The sequence below is a fragment of the Mesoplodon mirus genome (genome assembly GCF_964341445.2).
Source record: "Mesoplodon mirus genome assembly, chromosome: X".
NCBI classification, from domain to species: Eukaryota; Metazoa; Chordata; class Mammalia; order Artiodactyla; family Ziphiidae; genus Mesoplodon; species Mesoplodon mirus.
This window is the reverse complement of record NC_138981.1, coordinates 59574586-59589011: the sequence shown is the minus strand read 5'-3', so window position 1 is coordinate 59589011 and position 14426 is coordinate 59574586. Positions and strand designations below refer to the sequence as shown.

The 14426-nt window shown below is 39.1% G+C and overlaps 1 protein-coding gene and 1 pseudogene across 2 annotated transcripts in view; one reads left to right on the top strand and one right to left on the bottom strand.

The window, feature by feature from the left end:
* The window catches only part of LOC309796202 (testis-expressed protein 11-like), a gene marked incomplete at both ends in the record, with an annotated part of 235507 nt that overhangs the window by 93040 nt on the left and 128041 nt on the right, over positions 1-14426 (top strand). The gene's annotated exons all lie outside the window — the stretch shown is intronic.
* Positions 9888-11123, bottom strand: LOC309797242 (heterogeneous nuclear ribonucleoprotein D0-like; annotated as a pseudogene). Its single transcript has one exon. The product of its transcript is annotated as a heterogeneous nuclear ribonucleoprotein D0-like (transcript).

Here is a 14426-nt window from a genome sequence, read left to right as displayed (position 1 = left end):
GCGAGTGGGGGCTACTCTTTGTTGTGGTTTGCAGGCTTCTCATTGTGTTGGCTTCTCTGTTGCAGAGCACGGGCTCTAGGCACACGGGCTTCAATGGTTGTGGCACGCAGGCTCAGTAGTTGTGGCTCACGGGCTTAGTTGCTCCATGGCATGTGGGATCTTCCCAGACTAGGGATCGAAACTGTGTCCCCTGCATTGGCAGGCAGATTCTTAATCACTGCGCCACCCGGGAAGTCCTTTGGTGTTATATCTAAAAAGGTATCACCATATCCAAGGTCATGTAGGTTTTCTCCTATGTTATCTTCTAGAAGTTTTACAGTTTTGCACTTTGCATTTCAGCCTGTGATCCATTTTGAGCTAATTTAAAATTTTTGTGAAAGATGTAAGGTCTGTATCTAGATTCCTTTTTTTTTTGCATGTAGATGTCCAGTTGTTCCTGCACCATTTGTTGAAGAGACTAACTTTGCTCCACTGTATTGCTTATGCTCCTTTGCCAAAGATTAATTGACTATATTTATGGTGGGCTCTCTATTCTGTTCCACTGATCTATTTGTCTTTTCTTTTGCCAATATCTTGATTACTGTAATAAGGAACTGTCTTTGATAGCTGTAGCTTTATAGTAAGTATTGAAGTCAAGTAGCAGCAGTCCTATATTTTGTTCTTTTCCTTCCATATTGTATTGGATATTTGGTCTTCTGCCTCTTCATAGAAACTTTAGGATCATTCTGTCAGTCTCTAATATAACTTGCTAGGATTTTGATTGGGATTGCATCTGATCTATAGATCAAGTTGGGAAGAATTGATATCTTGAATTTTTCTATCCATGAACATGGAATTTTCTCAATTTGTTTAGTTTTTCTTTGATTTCATTTATCAGAGTTTTATAGTTTTCCTCATATATTGAAATAGATCTTGTACATATTTTGTTAGATTTATATCTAAGTATTTCATCTTTTAGGTGCTAAGATAAACAGTATTGTGTTTTTAATTTTAAATTCCACATGTTCATTACTGGTACATATGAAAGCTATTGATTTTGTATGTTAACCTTGTATCCTGAAACCTTACTATAATCACTTATTAGTTCCAGGAGTTTTTTTGTCAATTCTTTCAGTTTTTTTGTAAATTTTCTGTTTTTAAAAAATTTATTTATTTATTTTTGGCTGTGTTGGGTCTTCGTTGCTGCACGCGGGCTTTTCTCTAGTTGTGGCGAGCAGGGGCTACTCTTTGTTGCAGTGCATGTGCTTCTCATTGTGGTGGCTGGCTTCTCTTGTTGTGGAGTATGGGCTGTAGGCACATGGGCTTCAGTAGTTGTGGCTTGCAGGCTCTAGAGTGCAGGCTCAGTAGTTGTGGCGCACGGGCTTAGTTGCCCCGTGGCATGTGGGATCTTCCCGGACCAGGGCTTGAACCTGTGTCCCCTGCATTGGCAGGTGGATTCTCAACCACTGCGCCCCCAGGGAAGCTCTTTGTCAGTTTTCTACATAGATTATCATGTCATTTGTGAGCAAAGATAGTTTTATACCTTCTTTCTCAATCTGCATATCTTTGATTTCTCATTTTTGCCTTACTGCATTAGCAAGGACTTCCAGTATGATGTTGAAAAGGAGTTGTGAGAAGGGACATCCTTGTCTTTTTCCTGAATTACTGGAAAAGTTTCAGTCTTCTCACCATTAAGTATGTTAGCTGTATATTATTTGTAGGTAGTCTTTATCAAGTTGTTACTACTTTAATGAAAGGTTTTTTATTTTTTGATCATGAATGGGTATTTGATTTTTTTCAAATGCTTTTCCTGCATCTACTGATATGATTATGTGATTTTTTTTAGTCTGTTGATATGATAGATTACATTAACTGATTTTTGAATGTTGAACCAGCCTTGCATATTTGGGATAAATCCCACTTGGTTGTCTATAATTTTTAAAAATTTGCTTTTGGATTTAATTTGCTAATATTTTGTTGAGGATTTTTGCATCTGTGTTTATGACAGATATTGGTCTGTTCATTTTCTTTTAATGTCTGTCTGGTTTGGGTATTAGGGTAATGTTGGCCTCATAGAATGAGTTAGGAAGTTTTCCTTCTGCTTCTATCCTCTGAAAGAGATTATAGAGAATTTATATAATTTCATCCTTAAATATTTTGTAGAATTACAAAGAACTACTAGAACTCATCAGTGAATTCAGAAAAGTTGTATTTCTGAATTCTGTTATATTTCTATACACTAACAATGAATTATCAGAAAGAGAAATTAAGAAAACTATCCTATCAATCACATCAAAAAGAATAAAATATCTGGGAATAAATCTAAGGAGGTAAAAGATTTGCATTCATACACAAACACACACACATAGTGGAATATTACTCAGCCATAAAAAGAATGAAATCTTCCCATTTGCAACAACATGGATGAACCTAGAGAGTATTATGCCAAGTGAAATAAAGTTAGACAGCGAAAGACAAATACTGTAAGATTTCACTTTTATGTGGAATCTAGAAAGAAAACAAATGAATAAATATAACAGAAGTTATAGATACAGAGAACAAACAAGTGGTTGCCAAAGGGGAGGGTTTGGTGCGGGGGAGGAGAGAAATAGGTGAGGGAGATTAGGAGGTACACACCTCCAGTTGCAAAATAAATGTCAGAGATATGAAATGAATGGTATGGGGAATATAGTCAGTCAGTAACTATCTAATATCTCTGCATGGTGACATATCATAACTAGACTTATTGTGAACATTTTGAAATGTATAGGGAATATCCAATCACTGTGTTTTGTAATGGGAACTAACATAGTGTTGCAGGTCAATTATACTTCAGAAACAAACTCATAGGAAAAGATATCAGATTTGTGGTTACTACAGGTTGGGAGTAGGGAGAGGGAGGATTGAATGAAGGCAGTTAAAAGGTACAAACTTCCAGTTATAAGATAAGTAAGTACTAGGATTTTAATGTACAACATGATAAATATGACTAACAGTGCCGTGTGTTATATATGAAAGTTGTTGAGATAATAAATCCTAAGAATTCTCATCACAAGAAAACAATTTTTTCTATTGATTTAATTTTATATCCATATGAGATGATGGATGCTCACTAAATCATTGTGATAATCATCTCACGATGTATGTAAGTCAAATCATTATGCTGTACACCTTAAACTTGTACAGTGCTGTTTGTCAATTATATCTCAATAAAACTGGAAGAAAAGTTTGATAGAATTCAGCCGTGAACCCATCTGGGCCTGGTGCATTCTACTTTGGAAGGTTAATAATTTTTTTTAAAAATCAGCTCTTTCTTTTAATGTTGATCCATACAAGTTCAGAAACACTGACCTGTAGGGTCAAGTGCAAACTCCTTAGAGCAGCACGTGTCTTGTCTCCATCACCCTCCAGCCTCCTTCCTGCACCTTCCCCCATGCCTGCTTCTTACTTGACTAGAGCTGGAAGGTTAATATTTTTTATTCAATTTATAAAATAGATACAGGTCTAATCAGACTGTCATTTCTTTTCATGTGAGTTTTGGCTGCTTGGGTCTTTCAAAGAATTGGTCCATTTAATCTAGGTTCTCAAATTTGTGGACATAGAGTTGTTCATAGTATTCCTTTTAATACTCTTTAAATTTTCCAAGGGGTCTAATAGTGATGTCCCCTCTTTCATTTCTGATGTTAATAATTTGTGTCTTCCTTTTTTTCTTAGCCTGGTTAACAGGCTTATTAATTTTATCAGTTGTTTAAATAACAGCTTTTGGTTTCATTTATTTTCTCTATTGACTTCCTGTTTTTAATTTCATTGATTTCTGCTCTAATTCTTATTATTTCTTTTTTTTCTGCTTGCTTTTGATTTAATTTCCTCTTTTTTTCCAGTTACTTAAGGTGGAAACTTACTGATTTTAGATATTTCTTATTTTCTAATATATGCATTGAACGTTATAAATTTCCTTCTATGTACTGCTTTTGCTGCATCCCACACATTTTGATAAGTTGTGTTTTCATTTTCATTTAAACTGTTTTAAAATTTCTGTTGAAATTTCTCCTTTGACCCATGTTTTACTTAGAGTATTGTTTAATCTCTACATATTTTGGAATTTTCCTGTTATCTTTCCATTATTGATTTCTATTTTAATTCCATTGTGGTCTGACAGCAGATATTATATGATCTATACTTCAGATTTCTTAAAGTATGTTTTATGGCTCAGAATGTGGTCTATCTTGGTGAATATTCCATATGAATTTGGTAAGAATGGATCTAGTAGTCTGTACATTTCAATTATATCCCGTTGATTGATGGTGTTGCTGCATTCAACTATGTTCTTACTGATTTTGTGCCTGCTCTGTCTGTCCATTTCTGAGTGAGGGGTGTTGAAATCTTCAACAATGGTAGTAGATTCATCTATTTCTCCTTGCTGTTCTATCAGTTTTTGCCTCACATAGTTTGATGCTCTGTTGTTAGGCTCATACATGTTAAGAATTGTTATGTTTTCTTGGAGAATTGACCTCTTTATCATTATGTAATGCCCTTCTTTATCCCTGATAATTTTCCTTACATTGAAATGTGCTCTATCTGAAATTAATATAGCTACTCCTTCTTTCTTAGGATAGTGTTAGCATGGTATATTTTTCTCCATCCATTTACTTTTTATCTCTATGTGTCTTTATATTTAAAGTGGGTTTCTTGTAGACAATGTATAGTTCAGGCATTTAAAAAAAATCTGTTCTGACAGTCTCTTTTAATTGGTGCACTTAGGCCATTGAAATTCAAAATGATGATAGATACAGTTGGATTAATATCTACCATATTGTACTGTTACTGTCTTCTATTTGTTGTTCTTGTTCTTTTTTCCTATTGTTGTCTTCCACTCTTCTGCCTTTTGTGGTTTTAGTTGAGTATTTTATATGATTCCATTTTCGCTCTTTTCTTAGCATATAGGTTATACTTTAAAAAACTTTTCTTAGTGGTTGCTCTAGAGTTTGCAATATACATGTACCACTAATCCAAGTACACTTTCAAATAACACTGCACCACTTCATGAGTAGTGTGAATACCTTATAATATCAAAATTCCTCCCTCCCACCCGTAGTATCATTGCTGTCATTTATTTCACTTTATTCTAAGTGTCATTTATTTCACTTTATTCTCTCTATATATACATATATATACACACACAGAGAAGATATGTAAATATGCACACATTATTGAACACATTTTTATTGTTATTATTTTGAACAGTTATCTGTTAGATCAGTTAAGGGCAAGAAAAGTAAATTTTTATTTTACGTTCACTTATTCCTTCTTCCATGCTCTTACTTTATGTACATCCAAGTTTCTGACCTATATTATTTCTCTTCTCTCTGGAGAACTTCTTTTACCATTTCTTGCAAGGCCAGTCTGTTGGCAACAAATTGCCTCAATTTTTGTTTATCTGAGAAAGTCTTTATGTCTCCTTTACTTTTGAATGATATTTTCACAGGGTACAGAATTGTAAGTTGATGCTGTTTTTCTCTCAGTACTAAATATTTCACTCCACTCTCTTCTTGCTTGTATGGCTTCTAAGAAGTTGGATATAATTCTTATCTTTGCACCTTTTAAGATAAGGTGTTTTTTTCCTCTGGCTTGTTTCAGGACTTTTTTCTTTATCTTTGATTTTCTGTAATTGGAAAATTATATGCATAGGTATAGTTTTTGGTATTTATCCTGCTTGGTGTTCTCAGAGCTTCCTGGGTCTGTGGTTTGGTATTGGACATTAATTTGGGGAAATTCTCAGTCATTATTGTTTCAAATGTGTCTTCTGTTCCTTTCTTTTTTCTTTTGGTATTCCCATTACACTTACATTATATGTTTTGCAGTTGTCCCACAGTCCGTTGACATTCTGTTCTTCTTTTTTTTTTGAGTCTTTGTTCTCTTTGCTTTTCTGTTTTCAAGGATTCTCTAGCTTATAGATTCTTTTCTCAGCCATGTCAAGTTTATTAAAAAGTCCATCAAAGACAATCTTCATGTTTGTTACAGTGTTTTTTATCTCTGGCATTTCTTTTTGCTTCTTTCTTAGCCTTTCCAGCTCTCTGCTTATGTTGCCTGTCTACTTTATCCATTGGAACCCTTAACATATTAATCATAGTTATTTTAAATTCCTGGCCTGATAATTCCAACATCACTGCCATGTCTGGTTCTGATGCTTACTGTCTCTTCAAATTGTGTTTTTTGCCTTTTGGTATGCCTTGTACTTTTTTCTTGGTAATGGGATTTGATATACTTGGTAAATGGAACTACTTTAAATAGGCGTTTAGTAATGTGGTGGCTAGGTGTGGAGGAGGGAGAGGCCAGTAGTCCTATGACTAGTTTTCAGTCTTTTCGTGAGTCTCTGCCTCTGAACTGTGAACTTCACACACGTTTCTCATTTTTTTCCTCCCCTCTTAGGTGGTACAGAATGGCTAGCGTAGACTGGGGTTGAGTATTTTTCTTCCCCAGGTCAGTTAGTCTCTGATAATACCCCAGGAGGTTAGGCCCTGGTTCACTAGGGCAGGCCTTGTTAGGAACAGATCGCTTTGGGCTGTTTCAAAATGGTTCCTTTTTACCTTTTCCTGCCAAAGCCCAAGGGGATTTTTCTATGATATTTACTGTGGGAATCTGGTTGAGCTCCTGGAGATTAATCTGATGATATTGTGGGTATCCCCCTGTAACTATGTCCTCTTGGAGTTTTAACTCTCAGACTTGTCCACACTGAACCTCCAGCAGTCTGTCAACTACAGTTCTCAATTTCCTGCCCTAGCAGTGGTGCCCTTGGTAGTTTTTACTTGTGCATCTCTCCTGTGCTAAGTGTCAACTCCTTGTATTTTTGCCTGTCTCCCCAATCTTGGGGGTAGTGGTTTGCCTTGTGTCCTCACCTGTCTTTTGGATCCAAGAAGAGTTGTTGATTTTTAAAAGTCTTTCCAGTTTTTTACTTGTTAGGATGGAGTTGTGACTTCCAAGCTCCTTACATGTGGAGCCATAAACTGGAAGTGTGATTTGATTTTTAAGCTTCGCTTCCTTACTGTCACCCCTGGATCAGAATAGCTTAATTTTCAGTCCATGTTTGGTCAGAGGTTCTGATAAGCTCCTTGAGCCACTCAGGCTCAAGGCTCTTTCCTGATGGATCTGTGTATGCCTTGAGGAATGCTTTCTAGTCCCACATTTCCCTCTGATTGTTCCTGAGGGTGCAGCCTAGAACATATGTATAGCCTTCTGTATCCCCAGGGATGAGTGTGACCCTAGGATTGTTCTTCTTGTCTCTTTCCCTGGTTCTCTCTGTTCAAACTTCTGGCTTGTCTGCTATTTCACTTGTTGCTACTACTATCTTGGAGGTACCAGCCCCTTCTTAATTGCTCACCAGCAAGATCTCCATTGTTTTTGACTATGCCCTTAGGTAGGAATCTCTCCTTGCTCTGTTCCAAATAAAGTCATTCCCCTTAGGCAGAAATGCTGAGCTCTTCTTCTTTGTTGCCCACTTCTTCCCCTGGGTGGAAACTGGCACACTGCTGCAGCTGGGGGCAGGAGCATGACAGCTACTCTTGCAGTGACACCCCTACTATATGAGTAGATGTTGGGGAGATGGTAACCCCTAATCTACTTAGCATGCCCTCCTGTCCTGCATCCTCTGCCAAATGAGCCAGCCTGGGTGAAGGGGATCAGGGTCCCAGTATTCTTGAGCTGTTACCCCTGGGGTAGAGCCCTTACCGTAAGAGTGAGAACTGAGTGGGGAAAGGAAGACCCAGTCCTCTCGTTATGCCCGCCAATAATAGCACTTCTGCAACACAGATCTGGGAGAGATGAGAGTGGCTGGCAGCCTGAGTCTAGGACCTGGAGGGAGAGGGAATTCCCAGTTTCGTTTTGTTTTAAATTAAAGTTGACTTTCAACATTATATCAGTTTCAGGTGTACAGCATCGTGATTTGATATTTTTGTATATTACAAAATGATCACCACGATAAGTCTAGTTACCACTTTTCACCATACAAAGTTATTGTAGTATTATTGCCTATATTCCCTATACTGTATATTATGTCCCCGTGACTTATTTATTTTATAACTGGAAGTTTGTGCCTCTCTATCTCCATCACATATTTCACTCATCTCCCCACCCCACTCCCGAATTCCTACTTTCTTGACAGCACTCATCTGGAGTAGCTTCCATGACATGGAGGTGGTGTGGATAGGAACAGGTCATGGCTCAAATGCCACAGACTCCCACTGTTGTTATTGAGATTCAGTTGATTTTTTTTTAAATAAATGTTTTTCCATTTGCTGTATGCCCTTAGGACACTTTCCAGAGACCTTAAGTGGTTGTTTTAATGGTTTTTCCAGGCAAATGGTTGTTTCACTGGGGAGAGGGGGTCCAAGAGCTCCTTAATACCACTGTTGCAGAAGTTCCATTTTCATTGATTATTTTAAAAACTGGAAGTAGAAGGTTTAATGTACCAACAGAGACCTCTATGAAATAGAGCTTACAATGAGGCCATTATAATGTATGTAGGCCAGCATTATATCCTTGTTAGCAAGCTGAAAACTCAGTTGGTAGCTGTGGGTCTTTTAAAAAGTAAAAGTAAAAGGAGTACTTCAAAGTAATGGCTTCAATTTAGTCCAGTTCACCAAAATTTTATTGACTTCCTCCCTTGGAATACCAATTTTATGGTGAGTGATCTTTGTTTTACTTTTTAAGCTTTTTTTGGAAAACCTGAGGCTCATATTAATACATTATTTGTGGTTATCAGAATGTCCCATAGATAATATGGTATGGTAACTAAAGCAGAGAACTTAAAGTCAAATTTCTTTTCTCCCCATCCCCTTACTCTCATTTTTAATACCAATCTAGGAAATACTAGAAATCACTTAACTGCTAAATTGATTCATTCAGCTGCAAAATGGAACTAATATTGTGTGTCACAAGGGTGTTGTGAAGCTTAATAAATATTGCTAAAGCATTTGTTTCCATGAAAACTCCTGTATTTGTTTTATTTCAAAAATATATTTCTTACACTTTAAAATGTACCCATAAAATAAGGGCTTGTACACACATGTAAAATAGTTTAATCTAGTGTGTATATAGCCAAATGGAAAAGAGCAGTAATATAATTATAGTGTTGATTTATTGGATATATGTCCTGAGGAAATTGTGGTTTTCTTTTCTTTTTTCTTTTTTAATGGGTGTTGAATTTTGTCAAAAGCTTTTTCTGCATCTGTTGAGATGACCATATGGTTTTTATTCTTCAGTTTGTTAATATGGTGTATCACATTGATTGATTTGTGTATATCGAAGAATCCTTGCATCCCTGGGATAAATCCCACTTGGTCATGGTGTATGATCCTTTTAATGTGTTGTTGGATTCTGTTTGCTAGTATTTTGTTGAGGATTTTTGCATCTGTATTCATCAGTGGTATTGGTCTGTAATTTTCTTTGTATAGTATCTTTGTATAGTATCTTTCTGTAGTATCTTTGGTGATGGTAGCCTCATAGAATGAGTTTGGGAGTGTTCCTTCCTCTGCAATTTTTTGGAAGAGTTTGAGAAAGATGGGTGTTAGCTCTTCTCTAAATGTTTGATAGAATTCGCCTGTGAAGCCATCTGGACCTGGACTTTTGTTTGTTGGAAGATTTTTAATCACAGTTTCAATTTCATTACTTGTGATTGTTCTGTTCATATTTTCAATTTCTTCCTGGTTCACTCTTGGAAGGTTACACCTTTCTAAGATTTGTCCATTTCTTCCAGGTTGTCCATTTTATTGGCATAGAGTTGCTTGTAGTAGTCTCTTAGGATGCTTTGTATTTCTGTGGTGTCTGTTGTAACTTCTCCTTTTTCATTTCTAATTTTATTGATTTGAGTCCTCTCCCTCTTTTTCTTTTTCTTTTTTTTTTTACACAAAAGGATTTATTAAAAAAACAGTAAGACACTGCTACATCATGACACTGTCACACTGGGCTTTTAACACAAGACTTGCTCTACAATACTGGGGAGGGCGGGGCATAAAACACAAATTGATTCTGAAGCATAGCAATTAAGAAATAAAACAATGAAAGCAAATTTCTTTTAATGAGAACTCAGAATTAAACTTCAGGGGGACCCAAGGTCAAACTTCCATTCAGGGACTTGATACAAAAAATTTAGTTTGAACTGCTATTAGCAGGTGGCAGGAGCCACCTTCAAATGATTCTTCAATTTGGAAAATACTGCTTCACCACCTGTTGGGGATAAGTTGCAAATGGAATAATTTAGTATGGTTCGTAGCTATTTTGATGACCACCTCGCCTGGATACTTTCCCATAACCACTCTGCTGGTCACCACCTCTTCCATGAGCTCTTCCCGCAAATCCTCCTCTAGATCCCCACTGTTGCTGTTGCTGATGCTGTTCCTTTGACATAGCTACTTTTATTTCACATTTACTAAGACCAACATTGTGGTATTTCTTTTCCATTATCTTCTTCACTGGTTCCTCTTCCTTAAAGGTAATAAAGCAGAATCCACGCCTCTTATTGGTCTTGTTGTCCATGGAGAGCTCTATGGATTCAACCTCACCAAAACCACCAAAGTACTCCCTTATTTTCTCTTCAGGTGTATCTGGAGAAAGGCCACCAACAAAAAAATTTTTAATAGGCTCTTTTGTTTTCATGGCTCTGGCCCTCTTAGGATTAATCACCTTCCCATTCAATTTATGTTCTTTCTGATCCATGACCTTATCTACACTCTCCGACTCTTTAAATAGCGCAAAGCCAAAACCCCTTGATCGCCCTGTGATAGGATGTAACTTCAGAGTGCAGTCTACGACTTCACCAAATTTGGAGTGTCCCAGCTAAGGCCTCCTATAAACATTTTCCATTCTTCCCGCTGTGCCGTCGCTGCTTCAGAGTGTCGTGGGGAGGAGTGTGAATGACCGTCATCCTCCTCTTTCTTACTGGCATCGATCTTCCCCCCCCTCCGACTCGGCACTGCCTCCTTCGGTGCCTCTGGCCGCGGTTCCGCCCCCGGTCCCGGCTCCGCTTCCCGCCGCCGCCGCTGCCCCCTGTGCCGCCGCCACCATGCTCCCTCCTGTTTGCCCGCCGAGCCGCCTACCGCCGCTGTTGCGGCCGCCGCCGCCCCGTCCCTGCCAAACTGCTCCTCCGACATAGAGCTACTGCCTCCGCCGCCGCCAAGACTACATCTGCCGCTGCCGCGAACCGAAACTAGCAGCAAAGTAATCCCTGCCGCTGCCGCGCGCCCGCTCTACCACACGAAGCACACAAGACAGAAAAGGCGTGCGTGGCTGCAAAGGCTCCTGCGCCTCTCCCCGGCCTGCCCCCCTTGCCTCCCACTCTCGCGTGGCGCGCACTCCCACCCTCGTCCGCCGCACTAAAAAAGAATAAGAAGGACCCCGGAGGAAGATGGCGGAAGAGTAAGACGCAGAGGTCACCTTCCTCCCCACAGATACATCAGAAATTCATCTACACGTGGAACAACTCCTACAGAACACCTACTGAACGCTGACAGAAGACCTCAGACCCCCCAAAAGGCAAGAAACTCCCCACATACCTGGGTAGGACAAAAGAAAAAAGAATAAACAGAGACAAAAGGATAGGGACTGGACCTGCACCAGTGGGAGGGAGCCGTGAAGGAGGAAAGGTTTCCACACACTAGAAGCCCCTTCGCGGGCGGAGACTGCAGGTGGCGGAGGGGGAAAGCTTCAGAGTAGCAGAGGAGAGCACAGCAACAGGGGTGTGGAGGGCAAAGCGGAGAGATTCTGGCACAGAGGATCAGTGCCCTCAGGCACACACCAGCCCGAGAGGCTTGTCTGCTCGGCCGCCGGGGCGGGCGGGGCTGGGAGCTGAGGCTCGGGTATCGGGTTTCAGTCGGAGGGCAGGGAGAGGACTGGGGCTGGCAGCAGGAAGAGAGCCTGAAGGGGTTAGTGCACCACGGCTAGCCCGGAGGGAGTCCGGGGAAAAAGTCTGGAGCTGCCGAAGAGGCAAGAGACTTTTTCTTCCCTTTTGTATCCTGGTGCGCGAGGAGAGGGCATTAAGAGCGCTGCTTAAAGAAGCACCAGAGACGGACGCGAGCCGCGGCTAAAGGTGCGGACCCCGGAGACGGCATAAATCACAGCAAGATCCTTTTGGACCCACCTCCTAGAGAAATGGAAATAAAAACAAAGAAAAACAAATGGGACCTAATGAAACTTCAAAGCTTTTGCACAGCAAAGGAAACCATAAACAAGACCAAAAGACAACCCTCAGAATGGGAGAAAATATTTGCAAATGAAGCAACTGACAAAGGATTAATCTCCAAAATTTATAAGCAGCTCATGCAGCTCAGTAGCAAAAAAACAAACAACCCAATCCAAAAATGGGCAGAAGACTTAAATAGGCATTTCTCCAAAGAAGATATACAGACTGCCAACAAACACATGAAAGAATGCTCAACATCATTAATCATTAGAGAAATGCAAATCAAAACTACAATGAGATATCATCTCACACCAGTCAGAATGGCCATCATCAAGAAATCTAGAAACAATAAATGCTGGAGAGGGTGTAGAGAAAAGGGAACCCTCTTGCACTACTTGTGGGAATGTGAATTGGTACAGCCACTATGGAGAACAGTACGGAGGTTCCTTAAAAAACTACAAATAGAACTACCATGTGACCCAGCAATCCCACCACTAGGCATATACCCTGAGAAAACCATAATTCAAAAAGAGACATGTACCAAAATGTTCATTGCAGCTCTATTCACAATAGCCTGGAGATGGAAGCAACCTAAGTGTCCATCATCGGATGAATGGATAAAGAAGATGTGGCACATATATACAATGGAATATTACTCAGCCATAAAAAGAAACGAAACTGAGCTCTTTATAATGAGGTGGATAGACCTAGAGTCTGTCATACAGATTAAAGTAAGTCAGAAGGAGAAAGACAAATACTGTATGCTAACACATATATATGGAATTTTAAAAAAAAGTCATGGAGAACCTAGGGGTAAAAGAGGAATAAAGACAGACCTACTTGAGAATGGACTTGAGGATATGGGGAGGGGGAAGGGTAAGCTGTGACAAAGCGAAAGAGAGGCATGGACATATATACACTACCAAACGTAAGGTAGATAGATAGTGGGAAGCAGCCGCATAGCACAGGGAGATCAGCTCGGTGCTTTGTGACCGCCTGGAGGGGTGGGATGGGGAGGGTGGGAGGGAGGGAGATGCATGAGGGAAGGGATGTGGGAACAGATGTATATGTATGACTGATTCACTTTGTTATAAAGCAGAAACTAATAAAAAAAAAAGAAAAAAGAAAAAAAAAGAATAAGAAGCAGCGGCGGCCGCTCTCGCTTCCTCCTCGCTTTAATGGCACCGCCGCGGTCCCTCTTTTTCTTGATGAGTCTGGCTAATGGTTTATCAATTTTATCTTCTCAAAGAACCAGCTTTAGTTTTATTGATCTTTGCTATTGTTTTCTTTGTATCTATGTCATTTATTTCTGCTCTGATCTTCATGATTTCTTTCCTTCTGTTAACTTTGGGTTTTGTTTGTTCTTCTTTCTCTAGTTCCTTCAGGTGTAAGGTTAGATTATTTATTTGAGATTTTCCTTGTTTCTTGAGGTAGCCTTGTATAGCTATAAACTTGCCTCTTAGAACTGCTTTTGCTATATCCCATAGGTTTTGGATCGTTGCGTTTTCATTGTCATTTGTCTCTAGGTATTTTTTGATTTCCTCTTTGATTTCTTCAGTGATCTCTTAGTTATTCAGTAACGTATTGTTTAGCTTCCATGTGTTTGTGTTTTTTACATTTTTTCCCGTGTAATTCATTTCTAATCTCAGCGTTGTGGTCAGAAAAGATGCTTGATATGATTTCAATTTTCTTAAAGTTACTGAGGCTTGATTTGTGACCCAAGATGTGATCTGTCCTGGAGAATGTTCCGTGCGTACTTGAGAAGAAAGTGTAATCTGATGTTTTTGGATGGAATGTCCTATAAATATCAATTACATCTGTTTGGTCTATTGTGTCATTTAAAGCTTGTGTTTCCTTATTTATTTTCATTTTGGATGATCTGTCCATTGGTGTAATTGAGGTGTTAAAGTCCCCCACTATTACTGTGTTACTGTCAGTTCCCTCTTTTACAGCTGTTAGCAGTTGTCTTATGTATTGAGGTGCTCCTATGTTGGGTGCATATATATTTATAATTATTATGTCTTCTTCTTGGATTGATCCCTTGATCATTATGTAGTGTCCTTTCTTGTCTCTTGTAACATTCTTTATTTTAAAGTCTATTTTATCTGATATGAGTATTGCTACTCCAGCTTTCTTTTGATTTCCATTTGCATGGAATATCTTTTTCCATCCCCTCACTTTCAGTCTGTATGTGTCCGTAGGTCTGAAATGGGTCTCTTGTAGACAGCATATACACGGGTCTTGTTTTTGTATCCATTCAGCCAGTCTATGTCTT